This window comes from Gouania willdenowi, chromosome 10 (assembly GCF_900634775.1).
Source record: "Gouania willdenowi chromosome 10, fGouWil2.1, whole genome shotgun sequence".
Taxonomy (NCBI): domain Eukaryota; kingdom Metazoa; phylum Chordata; class Actinopteri; order Blenniiformes; family Gobiesocidae; genus Gouania; species Gouania willdenowi.
Genome location: NC_041053.1, coordinates 1,222,039 through 1,237,808, shown reverse-complemented (window position 1 = coordinate 1,237,808; position 15,770 = coordinate 1,222,039). Strand labels below are relative to the sequence as shown.

General features: G+C 44.0%; 1 pseudogene; it reads left to right on the top strand.

Annotated features, from left to right (window-relative positions):
• The first annotated feature begins 6,053 nt into the window (after positions 1–6,053).
• On the top strand, positions 6,054–8,646 carry LOC114470853 (sperm-associated antigen 6 pseudogene; annotated as a pseudogene).
• Positions 8,647–15,770: the final 7,124 nt, after the last annotated feature.

Below are 15,770 nucleotides of genomic sequence, written 5' to 3'. Positions count from 1 at the left end.
TCCAGGGGTGCTCTTTGCTACCACTGTGACCGGCCTTGGGGGCCTGGTCCATGGGGGTGAACCTTATCACCAAGCCTAGCTCAGCCCGGTGGCCTCGTCCCATCCAGGGGTGCTCTTTGCTACCACTGAGACCGGCCTGGGGGGCCTGGTCCCTGGGGGTGAACCTTGACACCAAGCCTAGCTCAGCCCGGCGGCCTTGTCCCATCCAGGGGTGCTCTTTGCTACCAGTGGGGAGGTGGAGTGCTGGCTCCTGGGGCCTGGTGGCCGGTTAACCCTAGCATTAGGGCTAGGGTGAACCTTAACCCCAAGCCTAGCTCAGCCCGGTGGCCTCGTCCCATCCAGGGGTGCTCTTTGCTACCACTGAGACCGGCCTTGGGGGCCTGGTCCCTGGGGGTGAACCTTGACACCAAGCCTAGCTCAGCCCGGTGGTCTCGTCCCATCCAGGGGTGCTCTTTGCTACCACTGAGACCGGCCTTGGGGGCCTGGTCCCTGGGGGTGAACCTTGACACCAAGCCTAGCTCAGCCCGGTGGTCTCGTCCCATCCAGGGGTGCTCTTTGCTACCACTGAGACCGGCCTGGGGGGCCTGGTCCCTGGGGGTGAACCTTAACACTAGAAGTCCCAGGGATTTCTATATCCCCCCAGAAGTCCCAGAGCAGGGTCAAATGAACTCTAGGACCAAACTGACGACTCTGATGGCTACAATTTGCATCTATTCATTTGTAAATGAATCACCTGAGAAATCAGCAGGGGGGAGAGCCTGACTCTAACAATGGAAGTCTGGAATGTTAGGGGGAAGTGCCCTGGAAGCTAAAGTCACAATGCCCCGTTTATTAACTCGTTCTGCTTGATGCTGGGGGAGAACAAACACAGACTACAAACATTGAAAGAAACAGAGTCACCTCTTCCAACACACCTGATTCAAATGATTATCAGGCTTCTGCAGAGCTGGATGATCATTTGAATAAGGTGTGCTGATTAGTGGCCCTCGAGGACCGGAATTGGACACCACTGGAATACCATGTTGTCATGCAGCCTTTTGTGCTGTGGGGAATAAATAGCTGGCTGCTTCCACCTGCTGACACTCCACACTTATTCTACTCAAAATGCAGAGAAGGTTTACCACTCAAGAAGCGTTGGAATTGATCCTGAACAATGCAAACCCTTGTGACTCAGATGGGGAGGACATAAACCTTCAGCCAAATTCGGATTCGGACTCTGAGCTGTCTTCAGGTTAGATTTCCCAAACATCCTATTTTCATTTCCTGACTTTATTTTTATTTAAAACCGAAGAAAAGAATAATTTGAATTTGTTCACATTGCAGATGACGCGACTGCTCCTCATCTGGAAAAGAGAGCTCGGTTGGAGAGTGAGCCCACAGAGACGGCGAAAGAGGGCACAGTGTGGCATGAAGAACATGTGGGTACAATTCTCCGTTTCACTCCAATGGAACCGTACGCTGCAGATGGAGAGCCAACAGCAAAGGCCAGAAGAAGAATCAGGAGTCGCCTTCAGAGCTTCCTCTGTTTCATTACTGTTGGCATGCTCCGTCCCATTCAAGAATGGACTATTCAGCATGCACGGCAAACGGAGCAGACGGACTGGTTCATGATCCTCCATGAACTAATGGCATTTATTTCTGTTATTATTTTGAGGGGGGTGACCAAGGTTCCATCTCTGCGTGACAGCTGGTCAGCATGCCTGGGAAACCCACTTATCACTGGAATTATGTCACGAAACCGTTTCCAAGACATCATGCGTCACCTACGATTTGATGACATGTTTACGCGCAGTGAGCGAGTGCAGACAGATAAGTTTGCTGCAATTTCGGATGTGTGGGGATCGTTTGTTACCAACTGCATCACGTGCTACAACCCTGGTCGACACATCACAATTGATGAACAGCTTTTCCCATCGAAGACTCGCTGCTGTTTCCTGCAGTACATTGCAACAAAACCCGACAAATTTGGCATAAAGTTTTGGGTGGCTTGTGATTTGAAAACAAAGTACATCTGCAATGTCCTCCCATATCTTGGAAAGGACCCCAGTCGTCCCAGTGAGGAGAGACTTTCTGAGAGTGTGGTGATGAAGCTGATGGAACCATTTATGGACAAAGGCAGGACGGTCACCACGGACAATTTCTTTACATCACTGACACTTGCACGACGACTGCTCAGCCGGAAAACCACCATCCTCGGGACAGTCAACAAGATTCGCCGGGAAATTCCTCAGTCAACTAGAAAGATGGACCGCAAGGAATTCACCACTCAGGTATGTTGTTGGTCTTTTTTATTCCATCAACACCTCTGAGTGTGTCATTGTGTTTAAAACCGCTATAATAACAACAATTTCTTCTTTTTTAGGTGTTTTCCACCACTGGTGCCACGCTGACGGTGTATGCGCCCAAACGAAAAAAGACCGTCTACATTCTCAGCAGCATGCACAGCGTGGTTGAGACTGAGGAAACCATCAAAAGGAAGCCAAACACCATCACCCAATACAACACCACAAAGTGCGGAGTGGATGTGATGGACCAGATGGTGCGGGAGTACAGTGTGCGCACAGGAACACGGCGACTGGCCATCGCCGTGTTCTACAACATGATCGACATGGCGGCACTCAATGCACATCTGCTTTATCAAGCATGCACCGGGGTGCAGGAGAGACGGGTGGACTTCCTGGTTCAGCTAGCAAGAGAGTTGGCTAACTCTCATGTGAGTGAAAAGAAGGCACTCAAAGAGCAACTGCGCCAACAACAACCGCCTACACCTGGCCCTGGGAAAAGGGCTAAGTGTCAGATCAACCATTGCTGCAAGAGCAATCGCGCAACTGTGCGATGTGTTCATTGCCACAAATACACATGTGGCAAATGTAGGAGAGAGATACCGTGGCAGTGCCAAGTATGTCACGAGTCTCAATAAGAGGATGAAGGAGATTCTTCTAAATAAAAACCATTGAAAACAAATCACAGTTGTTCTTTTGCACATTTCTCACACCACACTGTCATTAAAAATAAATAATTTTTGTGTTCTCTTTGGGTCAAATGACACCTCTCTGGGTTTTATAGGTAAAAAGTTCATTTGACACCTCTGTGGGACTTCTAGTGTTAATGATATTTCTTCATCCAGTCTTATTTATTGAGGTTTTGTTGCCAACTTTTTAAGTCTATTTCTTGTGTTTCCGTGTTGCTTTTTTCCACATCTTTGTATCTAAGATCAGGTCTCCCTATTGTGTTTTCTTTGACAGAGCTGAGAATTCAACAATTGTCTTGGAACATTTTAAAAATGAAACTACTTTACAGTTTTAGAGCCTGTGTTCCTCCATCTTGAAATCACATGATTGATGATGTCACATGGCCCCACTGCCTGTGAACATCTCATTGTTTTCTATTGGAGTAAAACATTCAGCCTGATTTTTAGATCATTTCACAGCTTTTTAGATCATTTAACAGCTTTTTAGGTCAAAATGACAACTTGTGCTGCATTTGGTTGCTCTAAAATACAAGGAAAAGTTAAAGATGTAGATTAAAGATGTTGATTTGAACCTCTTTTGTTTGAAGGATGACACTTTGTTAGTGGAAATTTCATCAAATTGAGGAAACGCTACAAATATGTAGAAACATTTGCACACATTATGTTTTCAAAATCTCCAGAATTAATCTCAACCCAGCAGCAGTTATCATGCTCATACTGCAGCTGATAACCAACTAACCAACCAACCAACTAACCAACCAACCAAGGGACGGAGTGTGATTGGCTCAGAGGCTGCAGTACTCGCTCCAGTTCATGTCGTCTGTCTCTAGATTGTCCATTCACCGAGACAGGAAAGAGGAATATGATCAATCAGTGAGTCACAGATTAAGTTTGTGATCTAATCCACGTTTGTTCTCCTGTTTTACGAACAAAAATCAATAAAGAACAGAATTGTTAAGCAGAATCGGAATTGTAAAAATCATATAATTTCCCATTTCTAGGCCATACTATTTAAAAAACTTCCAGACGGGGGAAGGCAACGACATGCTTAAATAACACTAGAATACTTTTTCCGGTGAAAAACATAATGAAAATGCATAATATTGTATGAAAACATGTTGGTGATGGTTTTAGTCCATGTCATATGGAGCTGAAGTCCAGCATTTTCTAAGATTTGGCCCCAGATTTGACATTTTTGTCTCTTTCTTATGCATTCCAACCAAACCACCCGTTTAGGTAAAAAATAACGTATCAATGGAATATTCTGTCATATTGCCATTTCTGTCTGATTAGTCTCTTCAGTTGCGTTCAGTGTGAACACACCTTTAGAGTGATTGACGTCTGTAAACCATAGGTTGCAGTGTCTGAAATGTTGGCCATAGAAAGCTGATTACAGAGAGGCAGGTTTCTGACCTTCCTATGATTGTTTATGAATGTATTAATTGTTTATGAAGTTTTGTGAAAAAACATCTCATGTTCACAAGTAGGTGGCGCTGTGTCTACAGTCAGTTATTGTTATTGGTATGTGTTAGTTGTCGTACAGTGATAATTTGTGTGAAGTTTCAGATCGATAAGATTTACTGTTTTAAGGGTTAAAATGGTGATCTTGACCAGAGTTGAAGGCTTGCCATGCCCACACTGTATGAGATATGGAAATTTGAGTTTTTAGTACCATTAACATACATCAAGGGTAGTGTCGCTTGCAAAAAGTGAGGAAACCCGACTCTCCAGAGATGCCACGCCAAAAAGAGCCTGAGGAGAACCAAGAGGCCAGTCAGCAATGTCTCCATCCAGGAGGTCAGTGTGGACATTGTGGAGGAGTACAAATACCTGGGAGTGGTGATTGACAATAAACTGGACTGGAGGAGGAACACTGACTCCCTCTACAGAAGGGGCCAAAGCCGTCTCTATTTTCTGAGACGGCTGAGGTCCTTCAACATCTTCAGGAAAATGCTGAGGATGTTTTATGAGTCAGTGGTGGTGAGTGCGATCCTCTACGCTGTTGTTTGCTGGGGGAGCAGACTGAGGGTCACAGACACCAACAGACTCAACAGACTCATCCACAAGGTCAGTGACGTTTTGGGGATTAAACTGGACTCTCTGACAGAGAGGAGGAGCCTGTCCAAGGATGAAGGCCATCTTGGTCAATAAGTCCCACCCACTCCATGATGTGCTGGTCAGTCACAGAAGCACCTTCAGCACCTTTAGGACCTTTAGAACCTTCAGCACCAGGCTGATCCAACCACGGTGCGTCACACAACGCCACAGGAAATTATTCCTGCCTGTGGAGATCAAACTGTATAATTCATCACTGTAACCTCACAGCTTGATTGTTGTAAATATCTGTATCATATTTGTATATCATTTGAATATTGTTATTATTATTACTATTATTAATATTATTGTTGTTGTTGTTGTTGTTGTTGTTGTTGTTGTTGTTGTTGTTGTTGTTGTTGTTGTTGTTGTTGTTGTTGTTAGTAGTAGTAGTAGTAGTATCTATCCTACTTTATTTTCTACTATTGTAATGTGTGTGTATCTGATCCCTATTTTTTAACAGTGTTTTACTTAATTATACAATTATTTAAAGTTTATTCTTTCTTTTATCTTTGTTAAATGTTTTATTCTTTTATTTGTGATTTTTTTTCTGTGGCTGTAACATAAGTAATTTCCATCTGGGATTAATAAAGGAATTATGATTCTGAAAAAGCGGCATCTCCCACACCTGAGCACTCCAGGGAGCACAAACGCACACAGCCGCCACCTCATCCTGAGGGCCCCCGTGAGCACACACCCGCCCACGCCCAACGCCCTGGGTTTGGGTCCAGGGAACCCCCCCACCCGAGACCCCAGCAGATGGGCAGAGACCAAGGGGCAGCCAGCATCATCCTCGTGCGAACTAACGTATCTTATTCAGCAGCCAATCAGGAGTCAGCATTTTCCTCTGCTCTTGATGATGTCACAACTTGTCTTCTGCAGCCAATCAGGAGTCAGCATGTTTCTTTGCTGTTGATGATGTCACAGGTTCTCTCAAAATCAAAGAAAGCTCCTTTTTCATAGGTTCCTTTAATGTCACAGGATCCTTTCGAGTAGCCACTCATCATCACACCAATAACAACGAAAGAAGAAAAAGTTCATTACTTCAACAAGGAATTACAGGAACAAATTTTGAGACAAAATGGAGAGCACTCTCTTCAACCAAACACTTGATATGGAGTCGTCTTCTGACAAACCCACCATGATTCAGCAACAGATGATTGAAGCCTATGATCAGTCCCAGACATTAAGGATGGAATTTAAGCAGATGGTTGCTGATTTGTCAATCAACTCTGACAACATAAAGGTCCACCAAAAGGAAAAAATGATTACCCAGTTGCGTCTTTTCATGTTGGATGAGGATCCCAGCATCCAGCACAATGCAGTTTTGGCTCTGGGCCGTCTGGTAGAACACAGTGAAGAGCTGGCTAGGATTGTGGTGAAGAAAGACATCCTGCATCAGTTGATCTGGTCTATTCCTTCACAGCCTCATCATTATAAGAAGGCTACAGTGTTTGTGCTGCATGCTGTGGCCAAACACTCCCCTGAGCTCTCCCAGGCTGTGGTTGACAGTGGTGGGTTGGATATTTTGGTCTCCTGTTTGGGAGCTGTTGACCCTGAGGTAAAAGAGGCTGCCGCCTGGGCCCTGGCCTACATCGCACAACAAAATACAATGCTTTCTCAGGCTGTGGTGGATGCAGGTGCAGCCTCTCTGCTGTTGTCCCTGCACACAAATGACCTGGATCGGGAGGAGGTCAACACTGGCACCATCGCACTCCTGAAACAGATGATCCGCAGCCCTGATGTCAAACTGAAAAGGCAGGTGCTGTTCACTCTCATTCAGATCAGTAAACACTCAGTAGAACTGGCTGAGATGGTGATCGCGGCGTACATTTTCCCAGATGTCATGATCTGCCTCCAGGACCCGGATGAATATGTAAAGAAAGATGTCATCACCTTGATGTGGGAGGTGGTCAAACACAGTGCACAGTTATCTCAGGTGATTGTGAACTGTGATGGTTTAGTGGAGGTGGTGGACTACCTGGATAAAAGCCGTGGAAGCATGAGACTTCCCGGGATCATGATGCTGGGATACGTCGCTTCTCATAGTGAAAATCTCGCTATGGCCGTCATCCTCTCCAAGGGGTTGCAACAGCTGGCCATCTGTCTGTCCGAGGAGGATGAGGATCACATAAAGGAGGCCACCGTATGGTCCATTGGTCAGATCGGACATCACACACCAGAGCACGCCAACGCTGTAGCCACTGCAGGCCTACTGCCTAAATTACTGCAGTTTTACACGGGAGCAAGCAGTTTGGAGGACCTGCGGCTCAAAAGTAAGAAGGCTCTGAAGAACATCCTGCTGAAGTGCACTCACCTGCCCAGTTTAGAGCCTCTCCTCAGCAATGCTCCCAGCAACATCTTAAATCATGTGCTTGGCCAGTTCAGCAAGGTTATGCATCATGACAGTGAAGCTTGCCAAGAGTTTGTGATGAGTGGTGGGTTAAGTAAAATACAGGAGATGGATGCTGAGCCTGGTTCAGCTCAGAGAAAACTGATCAATTCCATAAAAAGCTGCATCCAAGAGGCTTCAGCCAACCGCCTCAGAACGGCCAAGACCCAACACACCCCGCTGCCTCCCCGAACACCCGCCACTAGAACCCCTGCTTGCACCCAACTTCCCAAACCTTTTCATGACCCAACACCCAACCCCCAGGGAGGGACCAGCAGAAGAGCCAAAACCCAACACACCCCGCTGCCGCCCCGAACACCCGCTACGAAGAACCCTGTTAGCACCCGCCCTCTCAAACCTATTCATGCCCCAACATCCAACCCCCAGGGAGGGCCGAGGGAGCCCCCCATTCGAGACTCCAGCAGAAGGACCAAGACCCAACACACCCCGCTGCCGCCCCGAACACCCGCTACGAGAACCCCAGCTTGCAGCCAACCTTCCAAACCTATCCTTGCCCCAACACCCAACCCCCGAAGAGGGCCCAGGGAGCCCTCCATCCAAGGCCCCAGCAGAAGGGCCAAGATCCACGCCCAGGGAAAAACCAGCGAGCACCCTCCAGTGGCCAGGTCCAAAGCCAGCAGATGCAAGACCCTAGGCCCAGAAGCAACTGATCCCAAGGCAGCACCGGTGGCAAGCCCCCTCACCGGCAACCACGAATCCTGGCCAATCACTCCAGAAGCAACTGATCCTGAGGAAGCATTGGTGGCAAACCCCCCCACCGGCACCCAAGAACCTCGTCCAATCACCCCAGAAGCAACTGATCTTGAGGCAACACCGGTGGCAAGCCCCTCCACCGGTACCCAAGAACCTTGGCCAATCACTCCAGAAGCAACTGATCCTGAGGTAGCATTGGTGGCAAACCCCCTTACCGGCACCCAAGAACCTCGTCCAATCACCCCAGAAGCAACTGATGTTGAGGCAACACCGGTGGCAAGCCCCTCCACCGGTACCCAAGAACCCTGGCTAATCACTCCAGAAGCAACTGACCCTGAGGCAGCATTGATGGCAAGCCCCCCCAACGGCACCCAAGACCCCCATCCAATCACTCCAGATAGCACTAACCTAGGTTTAGAGTAATGAAAAAGAAAGATTTTTTTCGGTGCCTCGGAGAACTTGAAAGAGAGAACTGAAAGAGAGAACAGAATTTGAAATATTATGGATTATTGAGCCTATTGACACCAAACTTGTCAAAATTGTCTAAAACCTCTACTTGACAATAAAACTGATTTTGAATATTAAAACATACTGGTCCTTTGTGTAAACTTTCCAGCGTACAGTATTTTTAATTGGAAGAGTTGAAGAATTTCCATGCAGGACCTGAACATAACATTTATTGTCAGTGTGAGTGTGTGGGTGCGTGGCCCTTTAACTGCGAATGAATGCGTTGGTCGCTCGACCAGTGTGCAGAGTGAGGGAGTGTGTGTGACCTGAACAGAATAATTATAAGCTGTATGCCATTTTTGAGTGATTGGTCAAATAAACGTTGCAGCTTGTTGAATTAAACTGGAGTCCCATGTCATACTCAACGACTGCTGTGAAGCAACTACAAGACAGTTGAAGATGAAGCTGCAGAGGCAGACCACACTGGAACTACGTGAAGCCTCCATCAGCATGAGCGGAGCAAAGACATATTTCCTGACTGTGGCATTGCAAAACCTGCTGTTGCTTATAGCACAGGGTTTAAAGTTTTCCGCCCCTACGACGGTTTTCCGTCAACACATCACCCTTCTCTGCAACACAATGTGTGCTCTGCGGGTGATTCACAGTTCCGGAGTGTTCAGCTCAGCCACAGTTAATTGTTTCACGCTCCCGGACAGAGAAAAGATTGAGCAAATTTGGCCAAATACGCTCCAAAGCAGCTCCTCTTCCTCATCGTCAGTATAGGACGCCATGACTAAAAAGGTAAACAGTGCGCAAAGGATTGTGGGAACTGTAGGATTGTGGGGAAAGCGTCTGGGAAATGTAGGATTTTAAAGAAATTTCACAGGCAACCACTATGTGACGTTCCGCTCCAAGTCTGCTCGAGTATTTGAGGTCAGATGAGAGTCCGTTGAGCGCGGAGTCTGCCTGAGTATGTTTGAGCCTTAAGACAGAGGACTAAATAGTGGGTGCCTCATGTATGGAGCTTTTGAAGAGGATAATGACAAAAGAAAGACAGAGGGAAGAGTGAAAGGAGCGGCCGGGAAGAAGCTGGTGGAGTAATTACAATTCAATTCAACTTTATTTGTATAGCGCAATTTACAACAAAGTCATCTCAATGCACTTATCAAAATATACATTTCATAATAAAAAAGTAAAAACCCAACAAGATCCACATGAACAAGTATTTAGTGACAGTGGGAAGAAACAACTCCCTTTTAACAGGAAGAAATATCCGTTAGAACCAGGTTCAGAGGTGGCAGCCATCTGCGTGGACTGGTTGAGGTTAGTGGACAGAAGGACCAACAGAACAGGATAGAGAGATAGAACATCAGAGTGTCTCAGACTAGTTGAGCCGTGAACCACAGATCAGGAACTGACATCATCAGCTTCACAACACCTGTAACAGAGCAGAGAGAGAAGGACGAGGAGAAGACACTGACTGCAGAAAAACATGACACATTAATATCAAGTCAGCCTATCTTGGCCTTGGGCCTCACTCCTAGTGGCCTAGTCAGCACTTATTATAAAGGTGATGAATATTCTCCTATTTATTGGTAAGCTAACAACGACTCCAAGGTCTGTAAATGCGACTGTTTACAGACGAACCCATGTCTGCTCTAGTGATTAGATTATATTATGATTCAGTCCTGTTTATACGGACTGTAAATAACATAACCAGCTACATCAGAATTTTAATCTCTTCCCGTTTATTTGAAATCTAACAGCGACTCCAAGGACTGTAAAATGCAACGAGCCCATGTCCGCTCTATTGGTTAAGTTAATGCTATTATACGGTATACGCTTCAGCATATAAGTAGGTTTTGAGTTCAGCCTTAAAGGTGGAGAGAGTAGCAGCCTCCCGTACTAAGACTGGAAGCTGGGTCCAAAGGTGAGGAGCCCGGTAGCTGAATGCTCTGCCTCCTGTTCTACTTCTTGACACGTTAGGAACTTCCAGAAGACCAGCAAACTGAGAGCGGAGTGATCTGCCCGGACAATAGGGCACTAACAGGTCTCTATAGATACACAGGAGCTAGATCATGTAGAGCTTTGTATGCTAACAGGAGGATTTTAAACTCTATTCTAGATTTTACAGGAAGCCAATGAAGGGAAGCCAATACTGTAGAAATATGCTGTCTCCTGTTAGTACCTGTTAGTATTCTAGCTGCAGCATTCTGAATTAACTGGAGACTTTTTAGTGAGTTACTAGGACATCCTGACAGTAGAGAGTTACAATAATTTAGTCTAGATGTAACACATACATGCATAGTTTTTCAGCATCACTCTGGGCCAAGATATTCCTGATTTTAGAGATATTACGGAGGTGGAAGAAGGTTGTCCTTGAGATCTGTTTAAAGGTATGCTATTTAACACTGAACTAAACACAATGGATTTATATGATAAATAATATAACACCTTTATGCTTTAACAGTGTCAGCAGCTTCTTGTCTGGGTTTTTTCATTCCTGCCTTTTCTGTAACAACAGTGTTGTTTTTGTTCTGAATTATGGATTTTAATTATTCATAGTTTTAAACTTCAGCAACACTTAACCTGGTCAGGACCAAGTTATGAAGTGGATCAGATCTGAGGGAGTATAAAAGCTCCGCCTCCTGGTGCGTTACACTGTTTAAATGCATTATATTTGTTTAAGATTATAAGCTGTTCCTCCACTGTAAAAAAGGTTGCTCTGCCAATTTTGGACTAATCTGTTCTGACCTCTTTGTTCTGGTTCAGACCTGAGCTGCAGCGTTCTGAACCAGCTGTAGATGTTTGATGAAGACCATTACAATAGTTCAGTCTGCTGGAGATAAAAGCATGGACCAGTTTCTCCTGATCTTTGAGTCATTAAACCTTTCACTCTGGAGATGTTCTTTAGGTGGTAGAAGATGTTTTTGTGATAGATTTGATCTGATGCTGAATGTCAGATCTGAGTCAATCAAAACAGAGGTTTCAGACATAGCATAGCAGATGGTTTGATCCTTAAGACTCTTCAAGCTGCTCCTTTATGTGTCACCACTTTCACACCCAGATGTTTTTGAGCACATTACACACATCTGTTTGTCCCTCTTTGCCAGTTTAATGAAATCACACTTTGTCCTCCAATCTGTGAGATCAGCAGGTAAAAAAACTAATATATCGTTCATGTTGGATCAAATGTATCTGTGCAGGATGTGATGAACTACTCATTAATCACTGATGTTAGTTTATCTTCATTCTGAAAAGTCTTTGTAAAAAAACCTTAAAAAGGTCTTAAGTGTTGTTAGCTTCTGGTGTCATGGTTTGAGTTCACATCGTACTGAGATTGTATATGCGCATTTATGGACTAAGGCTGAACGATTAATCGCATTTGCGATATTCTCGCAAAGGCTGCGATTATTATTTTTTATTTTTTTTGGACCGACAAGCTACATCCTTATCAGCCCTGTAACCGGTATTATTAAGGTGGCGTTAATCCTCAGACAAGCATTGATACTGTCGTGCTGCCTGTCAGTCCCACATGCGGAGCTGACTGATGGGAGGGGCTACTGTAGACAGTGCTCGCCTCACTTCATGAGTAGGCGTCTGTAAATGCTATCGACACGTTTATTATTGTTTTCAGCCAAAACACTGCACATTACAGTAAAACAAAGCTGTTTAAGCAGCTATTGTGATTTTGAGTCAGAAAAGTGTGTGTGACGCTGCAGAACCAGAGCAGCTGAAGCAGATGAGTTGTGTGTGCGTGCCATGCAGGGTTCTCCACGGCTTAGCCTTTAGCCTAGCTGATAGTCCTCCGTGGCACCACGCTTCTCCCGTCTGTTCTAGTGGCGGCGAGTGCTGGCAAGCAAACCCGCTGCTTCGTGGGACGCTGGGTCGTTTTGGCTTAGCGGTCCAAGGCTACGTAGGTTTCCCCGCACATCGGCCGCTACTGTGCCTCGGCTGCCCGCCATGTTTAGTTGCAGTAGTGATTTACGATCATATATTATCTTACAGCTAAAACGTTGTGAGTTCATATGTTAAAACAGGGATAAATCAACATAATTAGCCTTGTTGTCACGAGCCAGTGCAGCAGCATCAGAGTCACTAATTCTCCTTTTGCACAATTTTTCATTGTTAAGTTGTTTGATATGCTTCATTTTAATATTTGTATTGTTTAGATAGTTGATTTAGTGTTTTGTTAATATAAAAAAAATATTTATACGGTATTTTTTTTGCTGTTTTATTAATGCATTTATAGTGTTTTATTTAAGAACTATTTATTTTGTATTTTTCATTTCATTGCCTTATTGTTAAAAATCTTCAAAAATAAACAGATTGATGTTCATTATTTGTTTTTGTTTTTTTTGTTATTTTGTGTTTTTTCATTGATTAAAAAAAAAGTAAAATATCGATAAAGTACTGGATTGATAAGAGTAGTAGTATACCCATCTCTAATGTTGAAAAGGTAAAGCCACAGATTTGTTTGCTTTATTGTTGTAATCTATGCTTTAAAATTAACATTTTGTATTTATTTAAAGTTTAAATAAATCTGAAATTGTTTATTATGAACCAGATTGATTTATTGCTTGTGTTCATTGAAAAATACATGACGAGGCCCTTGAAAAAATAATCGCATTTTAAATCTAAATTGCAATATTGAGGAAAAAAATTGCAATTAGATTATTTTCCAAAATCATTCAGCCCTAATATGGACATGCGCACTAACGAAAAATGAATTTTTGCTAGAAAAAAATTTATTAATTTTTGTTTATTTTTTTTCAAAGTGAACGGACACGTGTTTTATTTGTTCATTGGATTATGTTAGGATTAGGGTTAGAATCTCAGTACGGAGGTAAACTCAGACCGTGACACTGGTTAAATAAATCATGCTTTTATTTTGATAACATTGTTTCCTGTTTGGCGTTTGAGGTAGCTTGATGGTGATGGAAACATACGGAGAAGTAGGAGAAATTGTGTGTATAGAAATAAACACTGTGGGTTGTGGTGGGAAGGCTTTACTGAGCTGTTAGTGACACAGACTGAATAGAAACACGTCTGTGTTGTAATAAAATAAAACTGACCAGTTGGTCTGTTCTCTGGTAAATTCATATTTTGTCACATTTTAATGCAGATTTTCTTTTAGCCATCATCCAAACAATGGAAAGGTTTGGTCCTCCCACAGTCCACATATTATTTAATAAACAGTTATCTAATTATTAATAATAATAAGTGAAAGGTAAGTCAGAAATAAAAATCAAAGTGGAAAAGAAAACCGTTTCTGTGCTGGCAATGTTTCATTTTAAATTCAGAGAGAGATGCTGCTGGCTGTGTAGGGGTGACCTCACTCTGACCCTGTGGGAAAGCTAAGCCCCTCCCAGCTGGGTGACCTCACTCGACCTGTGGAAAGCTAACCCCTCCAGCTGGGTGACCTCACTCTGACCCTGTGGGAAAGCTAAGCCCCTCCCAGCTGGGTGACCTCACTCTGACCCTGTGGGAAAGCTAAGCCCCTCCCAGCTGGGTGACCTCACTCTGACCCTGTGGGAAAGCTAAGCCCCTCCCAGCTGGGTGACCTCACTCTGACCCTGTGGGAAAGCTAAGCCCCTCCCAGCTGGGTGACCTCACTCTGACCCTGTGGGAAAGCTAAGCCCCTCCCAGCTGGGTGACCTCACTCTGACCCTGTGGGAAAGCTAAGCCCCTCCCAGCTGGGTGACCTCACTCTGACCCTGTGGGAAAGATAAGCCCCTCCCAGCTGGGTGACCTCACTCTGACCCTGTGGGAAAGCTAAGCCCCTCCCAGCTGGGTGACCTCACTCTGACCCTGTGGGAAAGCTAAGCCCCTCCCAGCTGGGTGACCTCACTCTGACCCTGTGGGAAAGCTAAGCCCCTCCCAGCTGGTGACCTCACTCTGACCCTGTGGGAAAGCTAAGCCCCTCCCAGCTGGGTGACCTCACTCTGACCCTGTGGGAAAATAAGCCCCTCCCAGCTGGGTGACCTCACTCTGACCCTGTGGGAAAGCTAAGCCCCTCCCAGCTGGGTGACCTCACTCTGACCCTGTGGGAAAGCTAAGCCCCTCCCAGCTGCACCTGCAGCTCATTAAAACCTCCTCAGCCAATCAGGTGACCTGTTCCTTTTTGGAGTTTTCTTACTACTAAGTATCTGTAAATAATTAAATATTATAAAATGGTTTGTGTTACCAAATCTTCAAACATAGACAAGACCGAAACAGGCAAAAGTAAAATGTTTGTATTCCCAACATTAATCATTACGTTCAAGTTACTTTTTTCAGAAACAAAAATGTTCTAAATATATATATATATATATATATATATATATATATATATATATAGGACAAAAACATAGAACAGATGCACCGCCATTTGTAGTTTATATATATATATATATATATATATATATATATATATATATATATATATATATATATATATATATATATATATATATATATTGTGTGTGATGTTTTCTTTGCAACAGCAATAACCTGCCAGGTTATAGCTTAATATTAGCAATTAGGTTGAAAAAAAAAGAAATGGGTTGAAAAATGTGAAAAGTTGACAAAATCATTAGCATTCACCTAACAATAGCAATAACCTAGCAATAGCTTAATACAGTGGTATGCAAAAGTTTGGGCACCCTTGTAAATGTTCATGATTTTCCTTAATAAATAATTGGTTGTTTGGATAACAAATTCCAGTTAAATTCATCATATAGGAAACAAACACAGTGATATTTGAGAAGTGAAATAAAGTTTATTCGATTTACAGAAAGTGTGCTAGAATTATTTAAACAGAATTAGGCATGTGCATAAATGTAGGCACCCTTGCATCTTATTGATTTTAATACTCTTAGCACTAATTATTGGAACTCAAAATTGTTTTGGTAACCTCAGTGATCCTTGATCTCCATACACAGGTGAATCCAATCATGAGTCAGGGTATTTAAGTAGGAAAATTCTAGGTGTTTCCTCTTTGCATCTTCTCTGATTAGTGGCAACATGGGAGCCTCAAAACACCTCTCAAATGACCTGAAAACAAAGATAATTCAACATCATGGTTTAGGGGAGGGATACAAAAAGCTATCCCAGCGATTTAAGCTTTCAGTTTCAACTGTGAGGAACATTGTGAGGAATTGGAAGACCACA